We start from the raw sequence: 11,349 nt of genomic DNA, 5'->3' as shown, positions 1-11,349 counted from the left end.
ATTGATAGTTTCTTCTTCTTGTTCACAGTGGGGGCAGCGAGCAGGATGTGGAAGACCTCGGCGTGCTAGCCTGTCTGCTGTCCAACATTTGTTGTGTGCTACCAACCACATAAAGAAGCGGCATTTTCTTGGGGCCCAAGTTTTCCAAATACGCTCCCGAGGCCTGAATACAGTGGAGCCAATGAAGAAACCCTCATATGCAGATTTTGCCGAATATTGTCCTGATGTCGATAGACGCCAAATATGAGCATCTTCCACTCCAGGCTGCAGAACCACCTCCGAGAGAATATCCCATAGCGCTAAGAATTCAATGATGATTCCCACAGTATGAGCTCCTTGGATATCCGCAATCCAACCATGGTTAGTAAGGGCTTCCAGGACAGTCCTCTTATTAGCTCTTCTTTTGCTAACAATGGCAAAAATTTGTGGAGCAAGGTCAGCCACTCGTTGTCCATTGATCCATCTATCTTTCCAGAATAATGTGCGAGCACTATCACCCACCTCTGAAATGATTGCCGTAGAGAAGAGAGCTCTTACTGAATGATGAACCTATATAGGAAAGACTGACCATGGTTTATTGGGCTCAGTTTTCTGCAGCCACAACCATCTCATTCTAAGTGCCCATCCCAGCCTTTGCAAATCAGAGATTCCAAGCCCTCCAAGATCTGGTGGTCGGCAAACCTTGGGCCATGCCACAAGACAATGCCTACCTTTCACATCTTTGCGTCCCTTTGAAAGCTCTAGTTTGGTTTTGGTGAATTGATGAAACCCTAAGTGCTAACCTAGTTTATCAAGTGATCATGAGATAGGTAGCACACTCCAAGTGGTGAAGCAAATGAAGATCATAGCATAATGATGATGATGGCATGGTGATGATCAAGTGCTTCGACTTGGAAAGAAGAAAGAGAAAAACAAAAAGCTCAAGGCAAAGGTATATTTTGTAGGAGCTATTTTGTTTTGGTGATCAAGACACTTAGAGAGTGTGATCACATTTAGGTTTGATAGCCGTACTATTAAGAGGGGTGAAACTCGTATCGGAATGCGGTTATCAAAGTGTCACTAGATGCTCTAACTCATTGCATATGCATTTAGAATCTAGTGAAGTGCTAACACCCTTGAAAATATTTATGAAAATACGCTAACACATGTGCACAAGGTGATACACTTGGTGGTTGGCACATTTGATCAAGGGCGGTGAAGTTTGGGTGCAAGGGTAAGAAACTCCACCGGCGGAGTGTCCGCCCGTAGAGTGCAGACAGTCCAACGGTGCCACCGGTGTCCTAGACAGAAAAGACGGAGGTCACTGTGAGTGACCGGACACTGGACTCGGTTGGACCGGAGTGTCCGGTCAGTGGCAGCAGAGGACATGCGTTTCGGTCAAGTGACCGGACGCTGGATCCAAAAGCACCGGACGCTGACTGCCTGCGTCCGGTCGTGCTGACTTGGCGGTACAGTGGCTAGGGTTTACCACTGGACGCTGGGCTGTGTCCGGTCGAGGTGGACCGGACGCGTCCGATCGAGGAAAACCGGTTTTAGACCCTTACTGTACTCGACCGGACGCTGAGGTTCCAGCATCCGGTTAGTTTTGCCGAAGCGTCCGGTCAGCTTCGTGGCCGTTGAAATCTGACGAACAGCATTTGAAGCCAGTGACACGTGGCGTCCATCAGTGGACCGGACGCTGAGTCCAGGGTCCGGTCAGTTGGACCGGTACGTCCGGTCAGAGCGTAGTGTGCCCAGTGAAGGGGTATAACGGCTCTATTTCGTGGGGGCTTCTATTTAAGCCCCATGGCCGGCTATGGCTCACATCTTTGGCCATTTTCATTGATATAACAACCTTGTGAGCCTAGCCAAAGTTCTCCCACTCATCTCCCTCATTGATTCATCATCATAGTGAGATTGGGAGTGATCCAAGTGCATTGCTTGAGTGATTGCATCTAGAGGCACTTAGTGTTCGTATTTCGCTGTGGATTTCGCTTGTTACTCTTGGTGGTTGCCGCCACCTAGATGGCTTGGAGCAGCGAGGATCATTGAGCGGAGGTGGTGATTGTCTCTGGCTCCGATCGTGGTGATTGTGGGGGGTTCTTGACCTTTCCCCAGCGGAGCGCCAAAAGGTACTCTAGTGGATTGCTCGTGGCTTGTGTGATCCTCATCTTGTATTGGTTGTGCGGCACCCTATTGAGGGTTTGGCGTGTGAAGCCAATTAGCGCGTGAACCTCCAAGTGAGTGAATCGCCACAACGAGGACTAGCTTGCCGGCAAGCAAGTGAACCTCGATAAAAATCATTGTGTTCATCATTGATTCCGAGGTGATTGGTCTTCATTGTTATTCATCTTCGTGATTGATTGGTTCTTTCATCTACACGGTGGTATAACCCTCTTGATCACTGTCTTTACTTTATCGCAAACTAGTTGACAAGCTCTTTAGTGTAGCTAGTTGTGAGAGCTTGCATGCTTGGTTGGTGTGGCTCTTTAGTTAGCCTTTGAGAGCACACTAACATAGGGTAGTGTCATAGCTCTTGTGTGAATCAACACTATCTAAACTTGAATTGTGGTAGGTGGCTTGCATTTTGAGTAGGCTAGCGCAACACTTGCTTCGCCTCATAATTGTCTAACTATTTTGTTAAGTGTTGTTGTATAAATTTTTATTAGGCTATTCATCCCCCCTCTAGCTATTAGGACATTTCACCCTTCCAGAGAAATCCCCTTCTTATTTTATCTATTGCCTTTAGAGCCCATGCTGGAAGGTCCAGGGCCATTGCCAAATAGACCAAGGTTGATGTGAGTACAAATTGGACCAGTATTCTTCTCCCAGCTCGAGAGATCAAGTCTGCTTTCCAGCCAGGTAGCAAGTCTGCAATTCTGTCAATTATCGACTGGATTTGTGCTCTAGTTAATTTATGCATAGACAAGGGTATACCAAGATACTTGCATGGGAAATCCAGAATTGCACACGGCAAGCTATCTTGCAGCACCATAATATCTGTCTCTGAGCATTGGATGGGATAAGCACTGCTTTTCTGTAAATTGGTTTTAAGACCAGATGCTTCACCAAAAAGTTGCAGAATGTCTAGGATCAAATTGATGTCACTGGAAGTGGGTCGAAGGAATAAAACAACATCATCCGCGTACAAGGAAATCTGATGAGACAAAGCCCGAGTTGCAAGGGTCTGCAGAAGTCCCTCGGTTGAGGCCTTTGCCACCATACGAGCAAGTACATCTATCACCAATATAAAGAGCATGGGAGACAATGGATCACCTTGTCGTAGTCCTCGCCTATGAGAAATTATCTCACCGGGGACACCATTTAGTATGACCTGTGTTGATGAAGATGCTAGGAGTCCACAAATTATATCGCACCAAATTACACCAAAACCCATCTTCTTCATGACTTCTACGAGGAATGGCCAGGACACCGAATCAAAAGCTTTCATGATATCTAGTTTAATGAGAACTCGGGGCTGTTTCTGGTGTTGGAGAAACCTTGCCGTCTGTTGGACAAGCATGAAGTTGTCCTGGATGATCTCTTTTTTATGAAGGCACTTTGAGTAGTTGAGACCATCTGGTTCAGATGAGAAGCCAGCCTATTTGCAAGGATTTTTGTGATCAATTTTGCAAAACTATGCACTAGGCTTATAGGCCGAAAATCCTTGACATTCCTTGCGTCATCCCTTTTGGGCAGCAAGGTAATATAAGCTGTATTAAGAGCTTCCAGGTTTCTGAATTTTCTGCTGCCAATGGCAGAAACTACGTTCATAATGTCTTGTTTTATAATTGACCAGCAAGTCTGATAGAACTGACCCGTAAATCCATCAGGTCCTGGCGCTTTATTACTCGGCAGTTGGCGGATAGTGCTCCACACTTCATCCTCAGAGAAAGGAGCATCAAGCTGACCAAGCTCATGGGCTGTGATGTTTAGCTCATCAAGATTAATTGTCCGGTTTCTATCCACACTTGTCCCAATCAGATCATTGTAAAAGTTATACATTGCTGCTGCCTTGCCATCATGATCTGTAATCACTTGGTCCCCTTGAATCAGCTGAGCAATGAAATTCTTGTTCTTACGGTGCCGGGCATGGAGGTGAAATAAGGCGGTGTTGGCATCACCATCACTAAGCCAATTAATCCGAGAGCGACATCTTGCAATTGTTCGTTGTAGAGAGGATAAAGCCAGGGAGTGTTTTTTTAATTGATTATATAGCCACCTCTCACTAGGTGATAGCTCTCTGTTATCCTGGGCGATCTCCAGCATATGTAAGATCTCTCTTGCTAGTCCAAGCTGACTATTGACGTGCCCAATCTTGTTTTGGCTCCAACTCTGCAGTCCCATGGCAGTTGCTCTGAATTTCCTTGACAGGGTCTCGAAGGGGCAGGAAACAACAGAAATAGAATTCCAAGCCGTCTCAACTACACCCTGAAAATCATCCTGCTTGGACAAAAAAGGTTCAAAATGGAACCTATGTTTCCCAGCTTTACGATCTGTTAACCCAAGGATCAGAGGAGAATGATCAGAATCTTCAGATGCCGCACTTTGTAGGAGGCATTCCGAAAAGAGCTAAAAATTAGTTAGTCTATCTTGTATAATAGGTTAAGCATGGGCTAATTATAGGCTCATAAGAGCTAGTAGGCTCTAGCCACCAATTGTAGCCACCATAAGCCCGCAATTAGCTCATATTTAGCCCTCCTATTTTTGGCATAAAAATATCCCTAGTCATGTTGAATCGGCTTAGCTATGGGCTCTTGTGGAAGTAAACGTACTTTGTTCAGGAATATATCACGATCTGCACACATTCTAGATAGTTCATTTGTAATCTGTTTTTTTATAAGACATTTGTAATTTGGTTGGACGCCGTGGAAAGAAATAAACAACAGGACCTTCCGTGATGCGACAGACATCCTAGGTGTAATCCTAGATGTAGCTAGAACTTTGTATGAGTTCTCCGAGGCACTTTCCGAGTCACAAAACCTTCGTGTAAATTATCATATCTTTGCCTCATTGCCTGAGTTAGGTATAGGAGTTCCCCCTCGGCCCGCATGATTACCAGAGAGGTGTTATAATAAATTTTCTAACAAAGACGTGCTAAAATATATTTGCAAAAGAAAATGTTAATCCAAATGTAAGGTCGATCTATTTTTAATCCATTTTATGCAGACTTCCTCAGGCCCCTATAAAACTCTATTTAATTTACATCCATGTACATATGGCCATTTGGTTATCGTTAATTTTCTTTTTGGTGGCTACTAAATAGTGGAAAGAAATCATAAATCCAATCAGTCATAGTTAATGTATGACGACTGGCTCATCAACCTTATATTGGTCTTTTAAAAAAAAACTTATATTGGTAGTAACAAGCCGTCAATACACATCGTAACTTTTGATAATCTAGACACTATGGCTAAATGTACAAAGTAGAAAAAAGTCCAATTTACCTCCCCAACTATCGCGGGATTCAGAATTATCTGCATCACTTTCACCCCTATCCGCATCCATGTATTGTCCACTCCCATCTAAATCCGATAAAGAAAAGCAAATTAGGATATGGGAGAGGCTCCGCTCTGATTCGATCCGTTTTCATCCCTGCCTGGCACAACCATTAGCATGATTTTTCTCGGTCCCTATGAGCATCTCGAGATGGAATCACACAACCAAGCTTCTATATCTACTCTTTTTTTTTTGATGAAACTGGTGGGGTTTAAACCCCTACAGGATTTTATATAAAGTCACAAAAAACAAAGTACTAAAATTAAGAAACGAAAAAAAGGAAGAAAATGAGCCCAAACACACATTTTGCCATGTATGAGATGGAATCACACGTCCAAGCTTCTATATCTACACATTTTGCCATATATGATGAGTGGCGTGAAGGAGCAGCCACCATGCATCTACACCTTTGTGCTCTACTGCTCGTGATTGCTCCTTCCCTCCACCCTGGTCGATGTGCATATGCTTTCGTTATTGCATAATCAACTATTCCCTCTGTTTTAAATTATATTTCACTTTAATTCTATTCTAAGTCAATTTGTTTAACTAAGTTCATAAAATAAAAGTTTATCAATATCTAAATGTAAAACATAAAATCATTTTTGTTAAAGTCTCTATGGAATATGTTTTTTTTTGCGATTACGCAATACAACACAAACGTTCAAAACGGACGCACACTCGTCCATATGAATATTGCATTTATTTAAGCTTATATATATATTTTAAAATAATCTTGATCAAAGTTAGACAAGTATGACTTAGAAGTCAAATTCAAAGGTGAAGTATAATTTGGAGCCTGAGGAATACTCCATTTTTTTTCAAGAAGAGTGCGATTCTCGCTATAGTGCTAATAATTTTTAAAATGCTAATATTTATGATATGATATTAAATAAATAAATATACCAAAGGATGGCTAGTCCAATTGGTTAACTCAGATATGCTTGTCACTCCGGCAGCACCCTCCAGGTCCTGAGTACGACTCCCAGTGGGAGCAAATTTTAGGCTAGAGGTTAAAAAAATCCCCTCGCCGGTCCCGGGTGCCAAAGCACTGGTTTAAAGGAGACGGCCCATCTCACGGGTTACGTCTCCCAGTGTCGGGCTGGAGCCGGGGTTCGGGGGTTTTCTCGGCTTGTGTGAGAAGACCTTCTTATGTATAATGCCCGGGGGGCGGCTTGCCCCTCGCAGGTCGAGTTTTTTTTATATTATATAAATATAATTAGATTTATCATGTAATTATTTTTGTAGTATACCTGCTTTAAATAATATAGCTGTTAATATTATTTTTCTAAAACATAGTTAAATTTAAAATAGTCTGACTTAAACTAAAAAAATTTAAATGAGACTGGACGTAGTTGACAGTTTGTTTATCGTTTAAGTGTATTCATGTTTTCAGTAGGGCTAGCTGGTTCAAGATTGCTAATACCAGCAGATCAGCGCAAATAAAACCTCAAAGCCACGAACCACAAAAACTCGAGCAATAGAGAAGTTGAAGGACCAACTGCTGAAGTACAATTTGAAATGCAAATCTGGGAAAGCTAATAACACACTACCAGGGACAATAAGGAAACATTAGCATCCGATGAACACCTACCACTTCATCATTCATAAAAAATAGACACCGTGCACAGCCAAAGCAATCCTGTAAGGTCTACCCGCTTAAAGACTTCATTGACATAAGACACATGACGTAACTAAATACAATTTTTTAGATAAATGTAATTTGAAGAAAAGCATGGGAGCAGCATCAGCTCTCTCCGTTCTTCGCCGGAGTCAAAATCGGCTCACTCTTGCTCAGATTCATAATCGGCACTCTGGAGACCCTCCAAGAATGGCTTGGCATTCTGCAGGATCTCAGAGTTCTTGCCACCGGCAACAGCTACATAGTACCACTGGAGAATGGTTTCTTCCTCATGGACATCTCCGTTATAGAGGGCTCTAAGTACAAATGGAATCTCCTTCAAGGCCGCAGCACTGCACTTGCTGCCAAACGCTTCTATAGCCTGGAGTAGCATGGCCTGGTGACCCTCGTCAGCAGTGGCGGATGCAGGATGGGGACAAAGGGAGCTACATAATAAAGATTTAAGGTTAGAGCTAGAGATTAATGATGATTTGAGGCTAAGTAACCGTGGTCTAATAAAGAAATCAGACTCACTGGGGGCTGTAGCCCCGGCAGCCCAAAGGATCCGCCCCTGCTCGTCAGGTACGAGAGCAGCAAGGTATGCCATGTTCTTCACAACCGCTTCCTGAAATCCCTTGCCCAGACCATCAAAGAGAGCCTCAAAGAAGGCGTTCATCACGTCCTGGGAATGAAGGGTTGAGGTGGAAAGCAGGCCCTTTAGCTGAGCTGCTGTGGCAGCATTGCCCAACTTATCCTTAATCTCTTCGACCAGTTCATCATAAGGATTGGTGTTAGGGATGGTTTGTTTGCCGCAGTGGCTACACTAAGCTGCTCATGCATGCGTTGTTTCATTGCTTCCAGTGAGGTGTTGGTCTGCCACTTCACGTCGTCCTCATCCTCATCAGCAGAGTCACCACCATGTCGACAGAACCTTGGTGAGATTGAATAATCCTCATCGGAGCCACCAACAGCAGCCATATTTGCCGCACCACCTTTTGAACTGGATTCTTTGGAAGATACGCCTTTCGGTTCTGTATTCTTAAGGATAAACTTTGTGAGCTTGTCATTTGGGTTGACATCTGAGACAAAACCACACGCAGTGCATTTCAGTGATACCATCGGATCATGAGTTGTCCTAGAGATAGTAGAGATGAAAATCTTCGTCTCAGGGTTGCTACATCCATAGCACAAGACATACTTCGTGATGAAGTTGTCAAGGAGACCATTCAACTTTGTAGTGTCGTGATCCCCATTAACAAAAGCTCCTGTAATCTCATCAAACTCACTATTAGCCCCAAGTTTGTATCCGAAGTACTTCGTTATGTAGGATGCTGGCCTGGAAAGTGCTTTTGCTATACCAACCATGTTCTCAATTTTTGTCCTGGTACCCTTACCACGTCCTTCTATTTTGGTAATCATCCTAGGCATCTTATACCTGTAAAAGGCATCATCCTTGTTCGAAGCACCAATATTCTTCAGATCCATCTTGAGTCAAACTTTCTGCGGCAGATTCTTTCAGACGCGGCAAAATCCAGAAGCTGCAGCTGCTGATCTTGGAATACAACTAAGCTCACTTTGGGCACTATTAAATGACCTAAACCTGATGAGATGTTGATGCACACAGAGAAGAAAAGGCATATGCCTTTTTTTTGTTGCACGAGAATATTCTCCCAGCAATCTCAAATAAAGCAGAGATTGTTCAGACATGAAAGAAGCCTTGGCTCCTATGCGCCCACTTTGACGTACTAGAGCAAAACAGATGATGTGACCTGGTTTTAGTACAAGTAGAGTTTCAAATGTTAGTTATTCATAATGAAAGATATGATCATATGAACTTGTTCAGGCAAAGGCATATCATATCATAGTATCATAAAAGTGGAAAATTGTATAACAGTATCAAACATTACTTTTCATGGCACCCATACCAAAATCCATAATTTGAGAATCAAGAGAGCTGATGCACAACCAATATCAACAAAATCGAATCACAACAAAGACCATGTGAACTACACATTCATTTCAGATGCACATCCAGTAGCAAACACAGTACAACCAACAATTTTAGTAAGGGATGGTAGCGAAGATTATTGTTGGTAAAATTGCATAAGAGCTGCAGATTAAAACAATAGAACATTCAAAACCAGACAACAATAACACTGGTGAAATGGCATTATTCACCGCATGACTGAGACAAAAATAATTTTCACTACATTTGGTTGTATCAGAAAATAAATATTCAGAACGACTCTGAAGGTCACCAGAAATTCATAAAGAATATTGGCAACTGATTTGCAAGCATAAAGCATAAGGGTTATGGAGGGTATGCCCATTCTCAGAAATTTAAGTCAGATCTATGAGGTTCTGGGTTAAAACTTTGAATATACATTGATGAGGCAAGGACTGGAGAACTATGGGAACGCCTAACTGATCACATGTACTAACCTAGTGCTCCAAATATTTTTTGCAGCACTAACTTCAATGCTTCTGTCTACTGGAGAAGTGTGATGCCAGCAGTTTTAGCTTTAAAATTTGGGTATCAAATGATTGTTTGACAATGAGATGAAATTTATAATTTAGGAAGACATGGTTTGGTGTTTCTTCTCTATTTGTTCAATTTTGGGACTTATTACCAAAAAGCAGAGAGTATTGCCACAATATAGTATGGGATCAATCTTAAGTTATCTTTTTGCCGAACTTTTATGCATCGGATGATGATTAGTATGATCCCCCAGAGATTACAAATAGTATCATTTATACTACTGAGAAAAGATTCACTAGCTTAGCAGTATGAAAGCAATGGCAAGTACTCCTCTACAGTAACTCCATTACATCAATTTCAAGGTGGTTAAGCCTATCTATATCCCTTCAATTTTGGAATTTGTAACCCACTAATAAAATTTTATATTTCCTCTAAAGATGGCAAAGGATAACCTTCACAGTGACCTTTGTTCTGAGAAAGATGCTGTGGATCTTTTTTTATCTTTTGAAAGAATGTGGCAGGAGCTCTGCTTTGCATTCAAGGAAACAAAAACAGAACACAAGTTTTTCTTTTGAAAGAAAGTGGCAGGATGCTGTGGATCAATTATTCTTTTTATTGTATTGTAGCAACAAAGTAAAAAAAAAAGATGTACTGTAAAATCTTTATTCCTGGGAAATTGATATTCTTATGAGGAAATTCTAAGAATGTGAATAACTGATGCTAAACATGCATCCCAGAATGCTACTTGTGCTTCTACTCCATGGGCAGTCAGTAAAAGTCACAACGATATTATGTTCAGAACGCTGAACCAATGATTCAGGGCAACACAGGTGTGGTGCAGACATATGAATTTGCAGATGTTTGCCAGCGAGAACTATTTGTCCTAGTGCTAGATCGATGTACAATATTCCTGAAAGAGCTGATTATAGAATCCCGTTGAAACTGCAACTACTGGCTGTGCGAAGACAACACAAACAAGGGTGGAATTGCACAAGGTCGTTCCAGGATGGCTCAAGTCGTGAAGATGAACATATCAAGGACGAACTGTGCATTGTCACGTGATCCTAAACATGTTTGGAGCTACAGAGGCGAGTAACTCGACAAGTCCAGAAACTACTTGCTTAGACTAAGTCGTTGGCAAAATTGGCAGAAAACCTATCTAAAATTACAATTGCAATGAGATGCACACCGCCGAGACGACCTGTTCTAATAAAAACAAACTACATTGCCAATACTAGTTACTACTAAGTACTAACATTACTCAACCCTAAAAAAAGTAGTCCTTTAGAATCGAAGGGTTCTAATCTACTAAAAACCACCACAATCCTAACGTAAGAAGAACAAACCCCAAGGAGCACACTATCACTACTCGTTTACCAGTTTCGAACTCTTTTGAACGATCGACACACCAACACGAGAGAGGGGTGAAAGAAGGGCGGGCATACCTCGCGCGATCGGGGGCGGCCGTGACCGGAGGCGATGCGGCAGACGGCGTGGCACGATCTTGCTGCAACCAAGAGAGCCACGGGTTCTCGATTCCTACGGAAGGAGGAAGATCCCGACGAGCATTTATGAGAGCTCGAAGCGAAATCCTAGCAGAGTTCGTGATCCAGGATGGGCCGGAGTATAGCTGCGCGCCAGCGCTTTGGGTTGTGGTGGGCTGTTTCGCTGTAGGATCTGTTCGGCCCAGCCAAATATAATTGTTTTATCTCTTCTCTACATAAGCCTCTATAAGGTTTGCTTTCTAAAAAAAAAGGTTTGCTTGCTAAAAAAA

At 42.5% G+C, this 11,349-nt stretch overlaps 1 pseudogene; it reads right to left on the bottom strand.

The window, feature by feature from the left end:
• Window positions 1–7,253: 7,253 nt before the first annotated feature.
• Window positions 7,254–11,083, bottom strand: LOC136509620 (eukaryotic translation initiation factor 5-like; annotated as a pseudogene).
• Between the last annotated feature and the right edge of the window lie 266 nt (window positions 11,084–11,349).

This window comes from Miscanthus floridulus, chromosome 15 (genome assembly GCF_019320115.1).
Source record: "Miscanthus floridulus cultivar M001 chromosome 15, ASM1932011v1, whole genome shotgun sequence".
NCBI classification, from domain to species: Eukaryota; Viridiplantae; Streptophyta; class Magnoliopsida; order Poales; family Poaceae; genus Miscanthus; species Miscanthus floridulus.
Note: the sequence above shows the minus strand (reverse complement) of the source record. Positions and strands in the feature narration are given on the sequence as shown.